The sequence below is a fragment of the Pelecanus crispus genome, chromosome W (assembly GCF_030463565.1).
Source record: "Pelecanus crispus isolate bPelCri1 chromosome W, bPelCri1.pri, whole genome shotgun sequence".
Lineage (NCBI taxonomy): Eukaryota > Metazoa > Chordata > Aves > Pelecaniformes > Pelecanidae > Pelecanus > Pelecanus crispus.
Window position 1 is genome coordinate 18,813,398 of NC_134675.1, and position 18,699 is coordinate 18,832,096.

General features: G+C 37.0%; 1 pseudogene; it reads left to right on the forward strand.

The window, feature by feature from the left end:
* The window catches only part of LOC142596472 (exosome RNA helicase MTR4-like), a 74,793-nt pseudogene that overhangs the window by 21,474 nt on the left and 34,620 nt on the right, over window positions 1-18,699 (forward strand).

The window sequence follows — 18,699 nt, forward strand, 5'->3', positions numbered from 1 at the left end:
AAGGGGTATTTATTGTATTTAAAATCAGTAAATAGTGAATTACATGAACACTAAGAGCAGTGCTGAGGTTTTCCATACTTTTTATATGTTTTAGCAAAGAATGTTAAAATTTGTTTACTGGTCTTAATATGTTTCTTCCCAGTTTGAGCATGTACTTCCTCTTCTCAAGCGAGGAATCGGTATCTGTCATGGTGGTCTGCTTCCTATCTTAAAAGAAACCATAGGAATTCTTTTCTCTGAGGGCCTAATACAGGTATATATTGGTAACCCTGAGAAACTGAGAAGTATGTCTTAGCTCAAAATGTACACTTAGTATTATAGTGGAGATCTGCTTCTTGAATGAAAAAGGGGAAAGACTCATTGCACATGCCAAACTCAAAAAATGCTTTGTGTTTTGAATGTGCTTCTATGCAGGAGCATAAGGCTTAGTACTCACAAAAAACTTTTTTTTAACATTGTATGGACTAGTAAGTAGGCAACATACGTATGAAGGGGAGGGCTCTGTTCTGTGGATCTAAATACTGGGTTCTACAAATGCACACAGCACCTCTGGAAGCCTGTAGGTGTTCCAGTGGCACAGGTTAATTGATGTAACTGGTTGCAGCTGCCTTCCCCTGAGAAATGCAAATATTTGCATAAATGCCTCCATCTTCATCTGAAAAAAACTCTTGAAGCTGTTTTTTTTTCTCTATAAGGAAAAGTTTGTAGTCTTTAATGCTTTGCCTTTGATGTCTTATGTTAGTGCATATTTATAGCTTTAGTTTTAAGTGTTCCAGATTTTATTCTAAAGTATTTAAACTTACAATGACTAACTTTAAAAATTTCTTTAACTGTTGTATGATATAATTTGCTCCTATAAATGATTGTAGACATTTACAAGGCTGTTTATTGGTTGCAGGACCCGGCACTTGGCCTTGATGAACCTCATACAGTTGGCCTCGGCCCATCAATCCAGCCTGTCCAGGTCCCTCTGCAGGGCCATCCTACCCTCCAGCAGATCGACACTCCCACCCAATTTGGTGTCATCTGCAAACTTACTGAGGGTGCACTCAATCCCCTCATCTAGATCATTGATAAAGACATTAAACAAGACTGGCCCCAAAACAGAGCCCTGGGGAACACCGCTCGTGACCAGCCACCAACTGGACTTAACTCCATTCACCACTACTCTCTGGGCTCATCTACCCAGCCAGTTTTTTACCCAGCGAAGAGTATGCCCGTCCAAGCCATGAGCCGCCAGCTTCCCAAGGAGAATGCTATGGGAGACAGTGTCAAAGGCTTTGCTGAAGTCCAGGTAGATGACGTCCACAGCCTTTCCTTCATCCACCAGGCAAGTCACCAGGTCATAAAAGAAGATCAGGTTGGTCAAGCAGGACCTGCCTTTCATGAACCCATGCTGGCTGGGCCTGATCCCCTGGTTGACCTGCACATGCCCGTTAAGCGCACTCAATATGAACTGCTCCATAATCTTCCCCGGCACCGAGGTCAGGCTGACAGGCCTGTAGTTCCCCGGGTCCTCCTTCCGGCCCTTCTTGTAGATGGGCGTCACATTGGCAAGCCTCCAGTCATCAGGGACCTCCCCTGTGTTAACCAGGACTGCTGATAGATGATGGAGAGTGGCTTGGCAAGCCCCTCTGCCAGCTCCCTCAGTACTCTCAGGTGGATCCCATCAGGCCCCATAGACTTGTGAGTGTCCAGGTGGCGTAGCAGGTCATTAACTGCTTCCTCCTGGACTATGAGGGCTCCATTCTGCTCCCCATCCCTGTCTTCCAGCTCAGGGGGCTGAGTACCCTGGGGATGACTGGTTTGGCTATTAAAGAGAGAGGCAAAGAAGGCATTAAGTACCTCAGCCTTTTCCTTGTTCTTGGTGACAATGTTCCCTCCACATCCAGCAAAGGATGGAGATTCTCCTTGGCTCTCTTAGTTGTTAATGTACTTGTAAAAACATGTTTTATTATCTTTTACAACAGTGGCCAGATTGAGTTCTTGCTGGGCTTTTGCTTTTCTAATTTCCTCCCTGCATGACCTAACAAGATCCCTGTATTCTTCCTGAGTTTCCTGCCCCTTCTTCCAAAGGTGTTAGACTCTCCTTTTTTCCCTGAGTCCCCGCAAAAGCTCCCTGTCCAGCCAGGCCGGTCATCTTCCCTGCCGGTTCGTCTTACGGGACACGGGGACAGCCCGCTCCTGTGCCCTTAAGACTTCCTTCTTGAAGAAGGCCCAGCCTTCCTGGACCCCTTTGCCTTTCAGGACTGCCTCCCAAGGGACTTTCCCAAACAGGGTCCTGAACAGGCCAAAGTCTGCCCTCTGGAAGTCCACGGCAACAGTTTTGCTGCCCCTCCGCTTGGCATCACCCAGAATCGAGAACTCTATCATATCACGGTCGCTAAGCCCAAGATGGCCTCCGACCACGACATCTCCCACAAGCCCTTATCTGTTTGTAAACAGCAGGTCAAGCGAGGCACCTCCCCTGGTAGGCTCACTTACCAGCTGCATCAGGAAGTTATCTTCCACACACTCTAGGAACTTCCGAGACTCTTGCCTCTCTGCTGTGTTGTATTTCCAGCAGATGTCTGGCAAGTTGAAGTCCCCCACGAGAACAAGGGCTAGTGATTTTGCTTGCTTAACTTTAGTCTGTTTATTTAGGCCTTATTTGCAACAGAGACTTTTGCTATGGGAATTAATATGCCAGCCAGGAGTGTGCTGTTTACGAGTGCCTGCAAATTTGATGGAAAAGATTTCCAACGGGTAAGTGAAAAACAGGTTCTGCAGAAGAATGACTGAATTGCATTATTTAAATTTTTATTAGGATTAAATTTACTACTGACATATCCACTTCAGTGTAGTAGAAAATAGTTTTTTTCTTTCTTTGGTCACTAATCCATTTATAATTAGCGTAGAAATTCCTGAAGACAAGTTTCCTCAGATTATGCATGAGACTATTTATTTTAACAGATACAGCAAAAGGGCATCAAACACAGGTTAGCAGTGAATATTGGACTAGCCTAAGACTTCTGCACAACTTGTCCAAAACTGAGACCAAGTTTTTTCTTCTGTGTTAGAGGAAGCTAGAGAATAAGCGGGATCAGTATCATATCATGATGATCAATAAGTTTAGGTTTTGACAGACCCAAGAAAAGAGATCATTGGTTGTACTGTTATAGCTGAGTATTTTGTACTGAGTGTTTTGGGTAGCCCATAGGAAGACAGAGATGTGAGGAGGAAGAGACAGGTTCTTAAATATCTGGAACACAAATAATTTAAAAGTTTTAAACATTAAAACCAGATATGTGATTCACATGTAAATAATAATAAGGGCGTACAAATCACAGAAAAGCTTTATAAATAGGCATCATAGTTCCTCTTTCATAGATGGGAAAACTGAGGTAAACAGGACAACTGACTTGACGTGAATTTTGAAGTAAACATCTTCAGTCTCAGTTTGGGCTGTTCAGTTTCATAATTCATTCAGTCTGATTAAGAAATATGCGAGGATATTTATACCTTTGAGGTATCATAGATGTGGAACTCCTGCTTTTAAAATGATTTATCACAGTTTCCTTAAGTAGTTTTTGAGATCTGACTTAAAGTGAAATTCAGGAAGGTGCTGGGAATACAAGTAGCGCAGACGACAAAAAAATTGTTTTATAACCTACTGAAACATAGGAAACCAGTTACAGCTGACTCTTGTCCATGTCCCAGTTCTTTATAACCTTCTGAGTGACAATGATCTCTTCTATTTCACGGTTAGTAGGCATAGAAATACTGCTCTTGCTAGGTATCAGTATTTTAATGTTACATTTGAATCATTTGAATGAAATGATCTGAAGATGGTGAAGATGCATTATCAGTATGTTGAAGATGCATTATATTTTAATCTCCACCATGCCCAGCAGCCTTCCATCGCATAAGGCATTAATAAAATGTTTTTTGTTCTTATTGAAATGATGCAAGGTGTTACGGAAATCGCTGTAGCTAGGTATCAATAAGCGTAGCTATGAGAGCACTGGTTAACTTATTCTGCTGACATACGTTATTCATAGTCATAGATTTATATCTTAGTAGCTTAGTGGTCAATTATGATGAGTAATGAATTCAATCTGTGAAAAGTTCATGTCTTATATAACTCTCCTTTGCTAATTTTTATACATCCTGATCATTTACTGTATAGTTGTAAATAGCACTTTATATGTTCTTGCTATTTTTCTATTGCTTGTTAATTTTTTTTTTTTTTTCATTTTAATCTAGGTGAATACATTCAGGCAAATACATTCAAATATCAAGTCGTGCAGGATGCCGAGGTATGGATGACAGAGGAATAGTAATTCTTATGGTGGATGAAAAAATGAGTCCAACAATTGGCAAGCAGCTTTTGAAGGTAGGAGAGAAGCTAATTTTTTTTTTCTCCTCCCCATTTTCTCCTCCCCACTAAGGTTATTCTCATTTGAATACTGTAACATGTAAATTTATATACCTAGGAACAAAAAATATGTAAATCATTCAGGTAGGAAATGAAAGCTCCTAAAAGGAGTGTGGGCTTCCACTGAATTCTCATTAAAGTGGGAGCTTCTATTGTGAAACAAAGTTAGAAAACTAGTATCATCCTTCTCTGTATAAAAGGAATCTCAGGCAGGAGAGGTAGAATTATATCCTATTTTCTAGTGATATCACTACTACTGCAGTAGTCTGTTTGTTTATTGCTGATCACAATCAGTTTGAGGATATTGCTAAACTAGAAAAGGTTTGCTGAGCTCTCACGAGAATAATTAAAGGGTTGGTTCTGTGGTGAAATAAAACTTTGATAATGGACTTTTCAGTGTATTAGAAAAACTGGACAAAGTCATGCAAAAATGAGGTGCATAGGATAACTAAGGAAAGAAAGACATCTCTCAGTGAGCCAAAATTAACTATGGAGAAATCAGTAGTGGTTGTAGGAAACTTTTAGAGGTTTGCAAATCAAAAGAGATTGAAAACCACTCTTGTGGTTGAGATGGGCATTAGATTATAGGGCTTCTCCAAACTGTAGTGGAAGTTGTTACAGATTATTCCAATAATCTTGCTTTATAATTTGAATGTGAAACATCGCACTCATTCACACTTTTATTTAAATTCCATGGCAAAAATCACCATAATGAAGCAGAATATTCTATTGTGTGTATTGCCTTAGACTGCTTACATTAATTGTGCAAACATGTAAAAATTAAACACTTGGGGAATTACTCTGCATGCTATTCAGGAGCTTGTAGCCTTGCTACACCTAGTAGGTCATTTGTGCTCAAACGGCACTTCAAGTACTTTTAGAGTTCTTATAAATTGTGGGAATAATCTTAAGTCAATGGCAGGGTAAGTTAATAAAAATAATGTATTTGTAGGTCTTGTGCTAAAAAAAACCCAGATGCCAATAATTATTTTGTTTAGACAAATGAAGAACAAGGGGAAAATATGTGCATGGCTGCTGTTACTTATGCAGTTGTGGATTCTTTGTTACGTATCTTGCTCTCTGTGTTCATTAGATCCATGTTATACACAAGTAGTGTTTATCTTCTTAAAGTCAGAATTTTTATGAATGCTATATTATGGCTAACTAACCAGAAATTAGTAAAATAAGAAATTTGAAAAATACTGCAATTCATTCATGTGTGGTAGCATTCGGTTTTGAATTCATTTCTTAGTCTTGATTTGATTTCTATTTTCTCAGTGGACTGGACATATATTTATTTGTTTACATGTACACTTAAAGCATGTGTACATTTCTGACATGTATGAAGACTAAATATTTTAACTGGATTTTTATGAGTTTTCAAAACTTTTAAAAAAATAGATGTAATTTTGTGGCATACTTATTTAAATAAAGGCTTTATACCTTTGTAATACAAAATGAGAGAAGAAGAAAACCACTCCTTATAAATAACATTAATTTTGTGTACTTGTAATCTGTAGCTATATAAAGAAGTAAGTTTGTAAGTTCAGTAGTTTGAGAAATATAGAACTTGAGCTGCATGAATGTTGTGGTTTAACCCGGTAGGCAGCTAAACACCACAGAGCCGTTCGCTCACTCCCCCACTCCCCAGTGGGACAGGGGAGAAAATCAGAAAAAAAAAAAGTAAAATTCGTGGATTGACATAAAGACAGTTTAATAAGACAGAAAAGGAAGGGAAAATAATAATAATACTAATATACAAAGCAAGTGATGCACAATGCAATTGCTCACCACCCACCAACCGATACCCAGACAGTCCCCGAGCAGTGATCGCAGCCCCCCAGCCAACTCCCCCCAGTTTATATACTGAGCATGATGTCATATGGTATGGAATAGCCCTTTGGCCAGTTTGGATCAACTATTCTGGCTGTGCCCCCTCCCAGCTTCTTGTGCACCTGGCAGAGCATGGGAAGCTGAAAAGTCCTTGACCAGCATGAGCAGTACTTAGCAATAACTAAAAACATCAGTGTGTTATCAGCATTATTCTCATCCTAAATCCAAAGCACAGCACTATGCCTGCTACTAGGATGAAAATTAACTCTATCCCAGCCGAAACCAGGACAATAAATTAAGATGAAAAAAGGAAATAATAGATCACTTAAATTTTTTTGATACCATCCTTTTTTTTTTTTCCTAGATTTTAAGGAAATAATAAAGAATATGTCTTTTATTAAAACTATACAGCTCTCATTTTTTTCTTTTCAATTATAAGGAAACAAAAAGGGAAAATAATGGCAATTTTTCCGCTTTATATATTATCATTTGGTTCTTCTCCACAGATCTAAATAAATTCATGTATTTCATTGATTTTTCACACTACCTCACCTGTGAGCAAGGAATGTATTTAAGATTTCTTTGAAAAGGATTGGAAGGGGCTATAATGAAGGTATTGATGCTTCTGTAGCTATTCAGCCAATTGCTGAAAGGGCAGTAAAAGTAATCTTTTATGAGATGAGCAGTACAACATAAAAAAATTCTTCTTATTTTCCTTTTAAAATACAAAACACTTAGAGGAAATTTCATGTCAAAACAGGCCAAGAATGTATGCAGACTAACATTTCTTCAATATTCACATTTTGTACTCATCGTTAAGTGTGTTTGAATTAGGTTTTACTTACCGACTGACAGTATTTGTCTCTGGTAAGATCATGATCATGTCTTGTGGTAGTATTTTGCTGCCACATCAAGTATTGTGGCTTTGCTCCAGGATAAACTAAAGATTTATAGGGAAAACATCAGAAGAAGTAAATTAGCCATATTGAGAATGATAGGACATTTTTAGTATAGCTCTTCAACCGTAATGCATGTCTGATCTAAAGCATTTCCTGAACACTACAGCAAAACGTCTAAGGGGTAATGTATATCCACTGCCTAACACTGCGGTCGGTAGTGAGAGCTTTGAGTATGTTTCAGTCCCAGCAGTATTACTGCAGCTGTGCTGTTTGGTATGACACTGTTCATTGTGACATTGTGTACAGTACTTCAAACTTAAATTCAAAGTTCAAATCTAGGAGGGTTATTTGTAAATATTTCTTAAACTCGGTAACATACATTTGTCTTCTGCAGTGTAACTAGTTTTTTTTTTTGTTTAGCATTTGTTTGACCACTGAATATTTAGTAAACTAGCCACTTGCACAAATCTATAAAACTAAATGCTTACAATACTGTTGAATAGCTTTCTGAAGACAGTAAATTATAGTTTTACATTTGCGTTATATTAAGTAATATTTGATGGGATTTTTTTGTTTTGTTTCCTTAATTGAACTCTTTAACTACATTGTTAGTTTAGGCAGGAAGTGGAAAGCTTCTCCTTGATGGTAGCTGGCCTTTGAAACCGTAGCAGCATCTCTCTAGTTGGAATTTGGCCATGTTACAAGCATGTATTCCTACAGAGACAATTGGGATACTGAACAGTGATAATCTGTTATGTCTCTAAAAGTCAAAAATCTTAAGCTAGTTATGTTACAGAAATGAATGATTGTATAATGAAAGAAAATGTGCTAATGTAAGTAGGTTTGAGAGACTTGAATTTGAGTGTATCAATGCTTTGCATCTACTTATTCCTTCACAGGAGAAGTTAGATGGACTGAAAATTTGAAAGAAAACATTCACCTAGCCAGATAAAATATACAGTATTATGCTTTCCTTGTCATTTGTGTATGGAACATAAAGTGTCCTGATGCCAAGCTGTAGGAGATACTGCACTAGCTACATCTGGCTCCTTGGCAGGGCCTTCATTTATAGAGTTGGCAGTACTGTGCTTATTTGGCCTGTATGCTGCTATTAGAAATCTGTCTGGTCTTTTTGTATTTTATTTTGACTCTTAGGTTGTTTTATTGTACTGGCCAAATGAACAGGGTGGCAAGTCAGAGAGTTTAAAATATTTCTCTAACTTCCTGCCTGTTTGCACAGCTCTCTCATATGACCACTGTGCAGTTGCTGGAAAGTTTCTTAATTTTGAAAGAGCAAATCATCGTTCCATTATAATTGAGGCAGCATCATTAGATTTTTGTGTGGTTTAGTCATCTGCTATGTATCACATATGGCTGTTCCTTTCAGACTCCTAAGTACAAAGAAAATGATATTTAGTGTGAAAAGCAATATTTACATACAAATAAATAAATTTATGCTGATTTGGAATAAATTTAAGATTGGACATGATGAGGAGGTGATGAGAAGTTTCAGTTGTTAGAAGAGGAAGTTTCTGGAACGAGAGCTATCTGATAAAATTTTCTGAAGTTGGTACTTTTGCATAAGCATAACTACCTGTCTGCAAAAGGGATTAATAATAAGCCTTGGGCACCAGTGTCATTTTGTGTGGATTTCTAACATAGAAAGTGTAACAAGCAACTAAAACTCTTGCCCAGGTCATGAGAAACTCTGTATTTATGTGATACTATAAAAAAAAAGTGATAAATCAGAATTCAGGAAAAGCAATGGTTAATGTCTAGGAAAGAAATACTGTTTTATATGGAAGTAGTTCACTTAATCTTTCACTGTGAGGTTGCTTGTTCCTTCTTTTGGCTTGTCTGGTATTGACTGATAGGCCATGGGTCTGCTCATGTATTGGTCTTTCCGTATTTTAAAATAAATATGGGTGTGTATGCTCTTGAATCGGGTTGAAAAATAGTAAAACTTCAAAAGTTACTTAATGGAAGAGTATAGATTCTGTTGTTTGAGGGGCTGGGTTTTTTGGGTGCTTTGTTGTTGTTGTTGTTGTTAGGTAAATTTAGGACAGTCCAAAACTTTTGTTAGTCCTTGTCACTCTTTAAAATACCCATATACATTAACATCATAATCTTGAAATTATTAGTGTGGGTTTGTTCAAACGACCTCCTTTGACTAATATATAGAAAATCTTTCCAGTGAATGGGATTTTTTTTCAGGTGGTAAGATTTATTCTGTTACATTGAGTTCTTATTTTGCTCTTACAAATTGTATTGAATTTTTACTATATGATCAGGCAAGAAGCCCAGGATTAAAGTATCAACAGAGGTCCTTTTTGCAAATGAAATACTTAGCACCGTCTGAAGTAAAGATGCTGAGTTTGGTAGCTATGCATGGCTGCCACTGAAGGCAAGAACAGGGAGCTGCTCTATCAGGAAGCTCAAGGTATAATCAGATACAGGCTATATAGCATAGCAGTTGTTTAGTGCAGCGTTTGGCAAAATTGCAGCACAAGCTTCTTTGGCAAGAGAAGGTATCCTGATAGTAGAATGACTATGAAGAATGTTTTCTTGCGCAAAATGTAGTAGTCTGTATTGAAATTTGTATGGAATGATAAGGCTTACTGCTTCACTTTTATGAAAAAGACTCTGAAAAATCTTTAGTACTCCTGGTTGTCCACCCCTTTTAAAACTGTGCTGTGTGCAGATTTTCCATTTACTTTTCCCCAAATGCTTTAAAGATGTTTCTAGAGAAGCAAACTGATATTTCAGTTCATCTGCCATAACTTGTGAGTGAGTAGTAAATGACAGCTTTCCATTTAATCTTGTTGTTTGGGACTATACACAAGACAGCAGGTGAAACCTTCTAGTGAGACTGTCTTCCATCAGCTTTCAGTCCCTTTGCAAACATCAGCTTAACATGCCAGCTTAATTATACTATTGTATTTTGGTTTGACTTAAAGCTTACTCATATGGGAAGAAAAAAAAAAAAGTGTCAGGATCCGAGAAATTTACCAAAGCATAGTTTGGGAGAGAAATAGACTTCACCTGGAGGCTGGCACTAACACTTGTTGGAAAAGCCATTGCAAAATCTAAAGAAATATATTGTCACTAGTAGTTTGAGGACAGTATAATGTTCTTTCTAATCTAAAGTTGTGACATAGATGAGAATCTCAATGAAACAAACATTTTGGATACTTTATCAAAATTTAGATAAAAATAATTTTAATGTGAAATTTTTATTTTAAGCTGCCAAACTTTTCTTGTTCTTATAAAGCTTGCACTGCAGAAATTTTTGAGGCTTCAATTACTTAACTTCTAACCTTAATTTAAAATCTGCTTAAAGTCAACAAGACTTTAGCGTGAAATCATGGAGGGAATTCAACTGTTTAAAGAGAAACAGATATTCAAATGCCATTGTGAACAGGGTCACAGTTTTGTAGATAATTATGCAAGCCAACAGATAGAAAAGAACAGCAAATAGTTCTTCTTCCTGATGTTTGCAACCAAAATGTGGGACTATAGGGTGCATCAGATGGCATGTAAAATGGTTAGTCACTTGGACTTCATCTCAGGCTTTTCCAGAGCCAGTAGGACTAAGCTAACTGGTATTATTTATTAATTGTGGTTGCTGCTTGTTAATACCACAACTTGCTTGAAGTTTCATTAGGCCAGTCTGTGGAAAGCAGTTTTCCCCCAAATGACAGATTTTTTGGAAATTTTATTTTACTTTGGTAAACTCATCACTGCTGCGTTACAAATTTAAGTCCATTTTGACTGATTAAGCTAGATGTTTTTCTTTACCTTCTTATTCTTAAAACAAAAAAAGTAAATGTGAGATGAACAGAAGACAAAGTTCCTTTTTTAATTTATTTTTATGTTAACGTTTTGTAGAAATATACAGTCTTTGTTAGGGCACACATTTCCTTTAAGTTAAAAAGTACTGCGTATTTACTGAAATTGTAAATTGTCACATCACTGACCTGATACCTGTAGTAGCAAATCTGAAACCAATGTGTGTTGAGGAACTCAGCTAGCTTCTGAGTGCAGATACAGATACCATTTGGGTTTTTTTCCATTTCAGCTTTCTTTGAGCTCATCTAACTTAGAAGGAGCAAAATTATTCTCTCAGACATTATACAAGTACAGTTACAGTGGTACCAGGCCAGCTCAGATCCAAAAGAATCATTGCACAGTATGGTGTTGAACACATTAAATTACTTCCCCCCGCCCCCCCGTTCACTTGTATTCTGTGCAGAACAATTCATGTAGCAACGCTATGATCCTGGTTTTGGGAGGGCCAATATTTAATTTTTTTAAGTTAGTTTAAGTATGATATTTGTACCATATAAAATATTTGTAGTTTTAAATATTTGCTTGAGAGTTTAAATATTGCTTTGTTAAATCGGGATGCCTTGGTACAAGTATGCAGGGGTTTTTTGTTTATTTTTCTGTGTTCAGTTCAGAATGAAGATAAAAGGCTTAGGGGAAGAACAGAACTTGAAGTTACCAGCCTGAAGTAAAACTAAGGATAATTATGATGGTAGGAGCTGCTATATTAGAGAGGGTAAATGACTGAAAAATTCAGTCATTCAGAACTAACTTCAGATGGTGATAGTTGCATGCAAGAGAAATCAAGATACATTTTTTCCTTTTAAATCTCTTATTACAACTGGAGTGTTTGTGGAACCCAAGTCTGAGGTATTTTCATCAGCAAAGCCTGCTAAAAGCAGTCTTTTGCCACCCACAGTGGTTTCTGTTTGTGTTGGTGCAACTGTTTCTGGGGCAAAGCAGTGAGCCAGATTGGTAATAAATTTGGGCTTAAAATAGCTGCTTACCATTGTCTGTTAAAAATAACCCTGCAGGAGGAGTTTTTATGGGATTTGCAGTCATGCTAATGTAGCTCAGTATAATCCTGTTATCAGTATAGCTACACAGTCTTTTTTGATATTTCTGAAAGATCTGATTATTCACGTTGTAACATTGATATGTATGAAAAAATGTATGCTGTTAATATTTCACAAAGGTAGTTGTGTCTTACAGATGTATCAAGCAGTTACTTGCATTTTTATTTAAGGAATTTTTTCATATAAATTAGTAATGACAACTATCACACACAGCTAAGTGTACTTTTTTCCCCCTTATGAGGAAAAAAGTGAGAGACCTTTTAAATATCATCAATATATTCTGTTCTTTGCTCTTTTTGTAAAGTGGTTCTCTGTTTTCTTTTTGGAAACTCATTCATGCCACTTATTTCTAGAAACTCTGATAAGCAAATGAAATTGTCGGTGGACCAAATGGTATAAATATGTCCTGTAATGTATCTGATTTGTGTCATTATGAAAGATACTTTATTGTCACTTTAAAAGTTGCCACTTTCATCTTTTTTAGCTCCTAATGTCTCTGTGAGTTAGTTTCAGACAGTATTTCCCATCTTATGTTCCCTGTGAAAGCTTTGTACAAGTTTTCCATGAGAAGCTGGAGAGCAAGCAAGTTACGTGCAAAATTTGTTCCTCTCTCTGCATGGGAACCATTCTGAAAATCTAAATATTTTTCTCCCACTATAAGAAAGAACAGAAAGTAACCCTTACCAAAAGTATGTCTTGCTCAACACTACGTGCCATAATGCAGCAATGATAGCTCCCGCATCTCTGGTTTGACAAGGCTTCCAAGTCTTAACAGTAATAAAAAAAAAATCTGACAAAAACTATGAGTATCAATTCCAGACACTAATCTTCCTCTTCCCCAATCTTTTTATCTTTCTAGTTTATGTGGGCAAGAAATGGTAGAACTAATAAATGCTGAATGCCCTGTTGGATGATTTGATTGTGTAAGAGACTCCATTCTGAAATTGTTGGCAGTTAAACAGGGGAGAGTGTATAGTGGCTATAGTTTTCAGATAATTCTTGACTAAATTATTTCTGTAGTGAATTGTTTATGGTCATGTTCTTGATTTTTAACATTATCAGCCTAAACTAATAATTCTGTTCCAACCCTAATCTTGGAAAACTTGAAAGGGTGCTACTGGTAAATTGGATTAAAATTTCTCAAGAAATGAAGTGGTTGCAAGCACACCAAGTCAGTCATTAATTTCTGAGAACTTCAGTTGATATATCCAGGCTGTTCTCATGTATCCAGGCTGTTTTCATCCAGAGAGATAAAAAAGCTTGCAAAATCATTCTGTTGTTTTTTTTTTTTTTAAATATTCAGAAATAAATCTGTTGCTACTGTCTGTTGAAGATTTGGGATGGGGGACTGTCCTCTTTGAAGGGGTGAAGAGGAGGATTACTTGCAGAAAGAAGGACAGAGTACTGGGATGGTAGTTCTCCAACAATGATAAAGTCATGGACACAGAGGGTGTTTTGAAAGTGACTTTTTGATGCCCATTCAAGGCAGTCTTTCTCATCAATTTTTGTTGCAGGTCTGATCAGTTAGACTTTTGCCTGATCTTCTGCATGAGTGGTTGGTGGTTCTTCCTTTCTGTGTAATATGGAGCCTTTTCTCTGAAGACAAGGAAGAGGCTTCCTCACAGACTGAGAGAACTTGAGGCAGGTGATTTCATACCCTAGCTTGCAGAAGAGAAAGTGACAGGAGGATCTATGGTAGAGGGTGAGCTAAATGTTATGCACATGCTTCACAATATTTTTAAGAAAGTAAGAAAGAAAAGTAATCAATCTGGGAGCTGGTGACACAGGGCTTGAGCAGAGAAAGGGATTGCAAGAGGAGCAAACCTTCATGGAGAAAATGTAAGTTCAACTTATTTGCCTCTTATTATACTTTAGCAGCAAGCAAATTCCAGGATGGATGAACACTTTATACTGTGTAGATTTTTCGAAAGCAAGTTAGAAAAGGAAAGGCCACCTTTTCCATTTTCCTGTCAGTAATCTCTCTCATCTTCCATCCTGTTTTTCCCTTCCCTCTACCATATGTATCTGACAGGTGTCTTCAGGTAACCACTAATTGCCTCTTCAATAATCATGCCAATCTTTAAAATTTGCCAGGAAAGGCTGATTGTCTACTCATGTGTCCTGGTTTTGGCTGGGATAGAGTTAATTTTCTTCCTAGTAGCTGTCATAGTGCTGTGTATTGGATTTAGTATGAGAATAATGTTGATAATGCACTGATGGTTTAGTTGTTGCTAAGTAGTGCTTACACTAGTCAAGGACAAATGGGGGGGGTTGGCTGAGGGGCAGCGATTGCTGCTTGGGGACTGGCTGGGTGTCTGTCAGCAGGTAGTGAGCGGTTGCATCACTTGTTTTTCCTGGGTTTTGTTCCTCTTTTTGTTGTTTTCCTTTTCACTACAATTTATTATTATTTTATTTTATGTCAATTATTAAACTGTTCTTATCTCAACCCACGAGTTTTCTTACTTTTGCCCTTCCGATTCTCTCCCCCATCCCACCGGGGGGGGAGGGTGAGAGAGCAGCTGTGTGGTGCTTGGTTGCTAGCTGGGGTTAAACCACGACATCATGTTTTGTGTGTATTTAGTATAGAAGAACAACTGTATTTTGCTATAAGATTTCCTAATGCAGCTGCAGAATCCCTATATTGCTCTTAGGTAATTGAAGCAAGGGCATCCAGATCATTGCTGCCCACTAGATGCAAGTCTGCTGATAGCCCAGGGTAGTTAGTAGAGACTAATGCACACTGCAGAATTTGCTGGCTGTGCTGAAGGTGTAATACAGTAAAGCTACTATAGTTATATTTAGTTTGGAGAAGTAACAGTTTCAGTTTTCAGAAAAAAATAAGTTTCTCCTAACTTTATATTTTGGATGTATTATTGCCTAGAGAACAACACTTAGAAAACAGGAATTTCTGAAATTTGGAGAAAGATGAGTTTATGAGATGAAGGAACAGGAACAATTCACAATTTTTGCCAAAACAGGATTCATATTTTAACTGCTTTGTCTTCATAGTATGATCTTATTTTCAAATTGTAAAATGCTGATCATGTGTTTAAAATAAAAATTGCCACATCAGCAATTGGCTCAAATGCTGCCTTTCAAATAAATCTGCTTTATATAATCTTTGAAATAGCTGGTTTTTTAGTTTGTTTTTAAATCACTCCTTCACAGTTGAACTGTGCTGATTTTAAAAAGCCATTTAAAGAGTTTGTTTAAAGTGACTCTGCAGGAATTGTTTGGTCTTTCTTGGCATGTTCTGTACATATATTTTAGTTGTATAAAGTACATTGTTTTCATTTCTCACTTTATTATAGTATTTAAGTGAGTGTGATGCTTCTGATTTTATTCTTTCAAATAATTGATAATCTTGCAAGCACACAGCTAAATTATGCTTTAAAGCAATGTAACATTCTCAGGAATGGAAGGGGGGTGGGTTCATAGCATGATCAGAGCGATCATGGTGGCATTTTGCCAGATCTCTGCTGGTCTGTAGATAGGTTGGTGATTGTAGCTAGCTGGTGGGTGTATTCCAGCTGCTTTAGTTGATGCCTAGCTACAGAAGTGAATGTTCCTGTAGGAAAGAATCTGACCTGCTGTTAACTGATACTGGCATAATCGCTGTGCCGTTCTTTAGTAAATGCCATTCTTTAAATGGCATTCTCCGTTGTAGAGAAGCAAGCTTTTTAGGGAGTGATAATTTCTCTTTCCTAGAACAATTGATATATTTAGAAAAATAGGCAAGAGCTTGGGCACATAATCCTTTTATCAAGTGTAAGGAAAAAGCTGTGTTATACATTGGTTAGCATCAGCAACAGAAGTTCTCTCGTCTTTGTTTGGTGTATCAGACCAGACACATCTGTAGAAACTTGAGCTTTCCTCCGCACACTGCAGCTCAGCTGTTGATGTCATGCTTATTAACACTTTTTTGTTAGTAGAAACCCATTTGTGGTAATTGCAGAACTTATGGTGTTATTTTAAATATACATTTCATGATCTAATTTAAGAGGTATTTTTGTTCTGTGGTGCATCACTTGAGGTGAAAACCTACGTCTGTATTTATGATCTACTCACAGATGTAAGCTAGAATGACTGTGGTACTTTCTTAGTATAAAAATATGCTGAAAGTAACAGCTGTGGGTTTTTCTGAGATGAAATAATCATGGACTGAGTAGGATTCTTGCATTTGTAAGGTAATCTCATAAGGCTCTATATCTTGCATAAAGCAAATGCGTTTACAGTATTCTTAAATCTCCTACATGTGAAGTAGTCTTAGATTCAAACTGTCTCGTTAAATCTGACATCAGTCAGGTTACATCAATGGATGTAATATCAGAATTCCTGACTGTACATTTAAAATGGAAAGAAAAATGTGTATATTGTGGTAATGTCATTTAAAAGCCATTAGACTTAGCTTGATCTAGGAGAGCACTTGATCTCAATTTCAGCATCTGTATATATAAACTAATCATCAGTTTGGTTTTTTTTTAATAGCCTATACATTTTTTATTATGTATAATGAGGGAATATCTCTGCTAGATACCTTACTCTATGGCAAAAGGCAAAGAAATGAGTTGCAAGAGGATGCAATATAATTGTTTTTAGGTAAAGCAAATCTTGAGCTTAAAAGAAAGTGCAGAGGAGCATATTTCCCAGTGTCAGCTCTCTCTGAGCTTCTAAAATGTCTGATAGAATATGTTGAACTTTAGGTAACCATACAGTTGCATGAAAAATATGTCTTGAAACATCCTCATTTTCTCGTTATCTGTTTTAGTTGTTATTAATTTCAAATGTTTAATCATAACTGAATTTACTCATAGGCCTTGTTGAAATGACAACACTTGTTTAGTAAATCTCATTTCATGTATAGGTCACTCTTTTATGAGCAGTAAATTTTAAACCATTGCAGCTGTTGCACTTCATCTTCTTATAATATACTTTCAGATTAAATTTCACTTGCCATTTTATTCCTCTTCATGCAACTCTGTGGATTGCTGGTGTCTTCAGTGATCTAGTAGTTAGTACTTTTAGCAGACCTTGCTATTTTTCTGTCTTTGCCTTTTCTAGATTTTTTATAAGTCCAGACCTTTTTGAGTCCCCACTGGGAAATTTTGTTTGAAAAAATACCAAATTACACTGGTTTTCTGTTTATTAATTCACAAGAGTGGGGTTTTTTTATCCCTAAAAGACTTAATTACATTATTTTGGTGGGGATAAGGAGTGTGTTGTCATAAGCTTTTCAGGAATCAAGAAGGTAGGTTCATCCACGTATTTGTTAACACCTTCAAAGAGCTCTGAAAGATTTGTGAGATCTAACTTGGTTTTATAAAAAGTCTGTTTATGCTGCCATTATGCTGTATTCTGTCCAGCTGTCTGTTGCTTCTGATTTCTCCTCTTTTTGTTGCACAGAAATTGTAATTTTCTGCTTCATAGCTACTGGATTTTCCTTAGTTCCTTTCTGAAGAACTGTCAGGCACCTGTTCCTTTGACACCAGTGCTACTTTAGATGAAGGGTTATGCACCACAGTTGGGCATTTTCATACTTCAGAAGTTTTGGGTCTCTCTCATCTGGTCACAGCAACATCTTATTTGGTTTATCAGTATGGCCTTCTGTGCTGACACTTAAGTTGGAGACAATTTCTCAAGTTTGCCCTTTGCTCAGAAAGGCTGTAGTGTTGCAGTCTTCTAGATCTTCCTTGGACACTGTTTAACTGTTCTGTGTGTTCTTTGAATAGCTAGTTGTTTAAATGTATATCAATTAAATGTTTGTTCTTCTTATGATAATGAGGTCTTCCCCTTGGGTAAGAACATAAGAACAGCCATGGTGAGTCAGGCCAAAAGTTCATCTACCTAGTCCAGTACCCTTTCTTGACAGAGGACATTAGTAGGTGTTCTTAGAAAATAAGATTGAGGAAAGAAGGTAGCGATGTGATGCTTCCCCACAATACATTCCCAGCATCCTTTCTTCTTAGGTTATTCAAAATACCTGTAAATACCACCTTGTAAAAAAATCAAACTTCACGGAATCACAGAATTGTTGAGGTTGGAAGGGACCTCTGGAGGTCATCTTGTCCAAGGCCCCTGCTCAAGCAGGGTCACCTAGAGCAGGCTGCCCAGGACCATGTCCAGATGACTTTTGTGTATCTCCACAAGTAGAGAGTCCACAACCTCTCTGGGGCAACCTGCAAAGTAAATTAATTTTATAATGAGACGTTACTTAAGTTACAGAAGCTGCAGACTACCTATTTTTTGAACGGACTTCCCAAGACTCCAATGTGATCAATAAGTCTTAAGAGAAAAAGGTGTGCAAATACGTTTTTCCAGAGTGTTAAAATAATGGATTACTTTAAATAGTTAAATAACTATTATTTTAAAGTTAAAATAATGGAATCCAAACAATAAACTGTAAGAAATATATAAGTGCTTCATCTGAACTTTTCATTTAATTCAGATCTAATTTATAATGTTGTAGTATAATTATAGATACAATGAGACATATAAATACTGTTACATGTTGAGCATAATAAAATTGCTTAGGATTTGATGAGACACGTAATCTCAGTTCAAGACAAGTTGTACTACCCAGCAAAGCAACTCCTCATAAAACATTGCATTATACTTTATTTGATATGTTCTTATATGCTGCAATTAATAT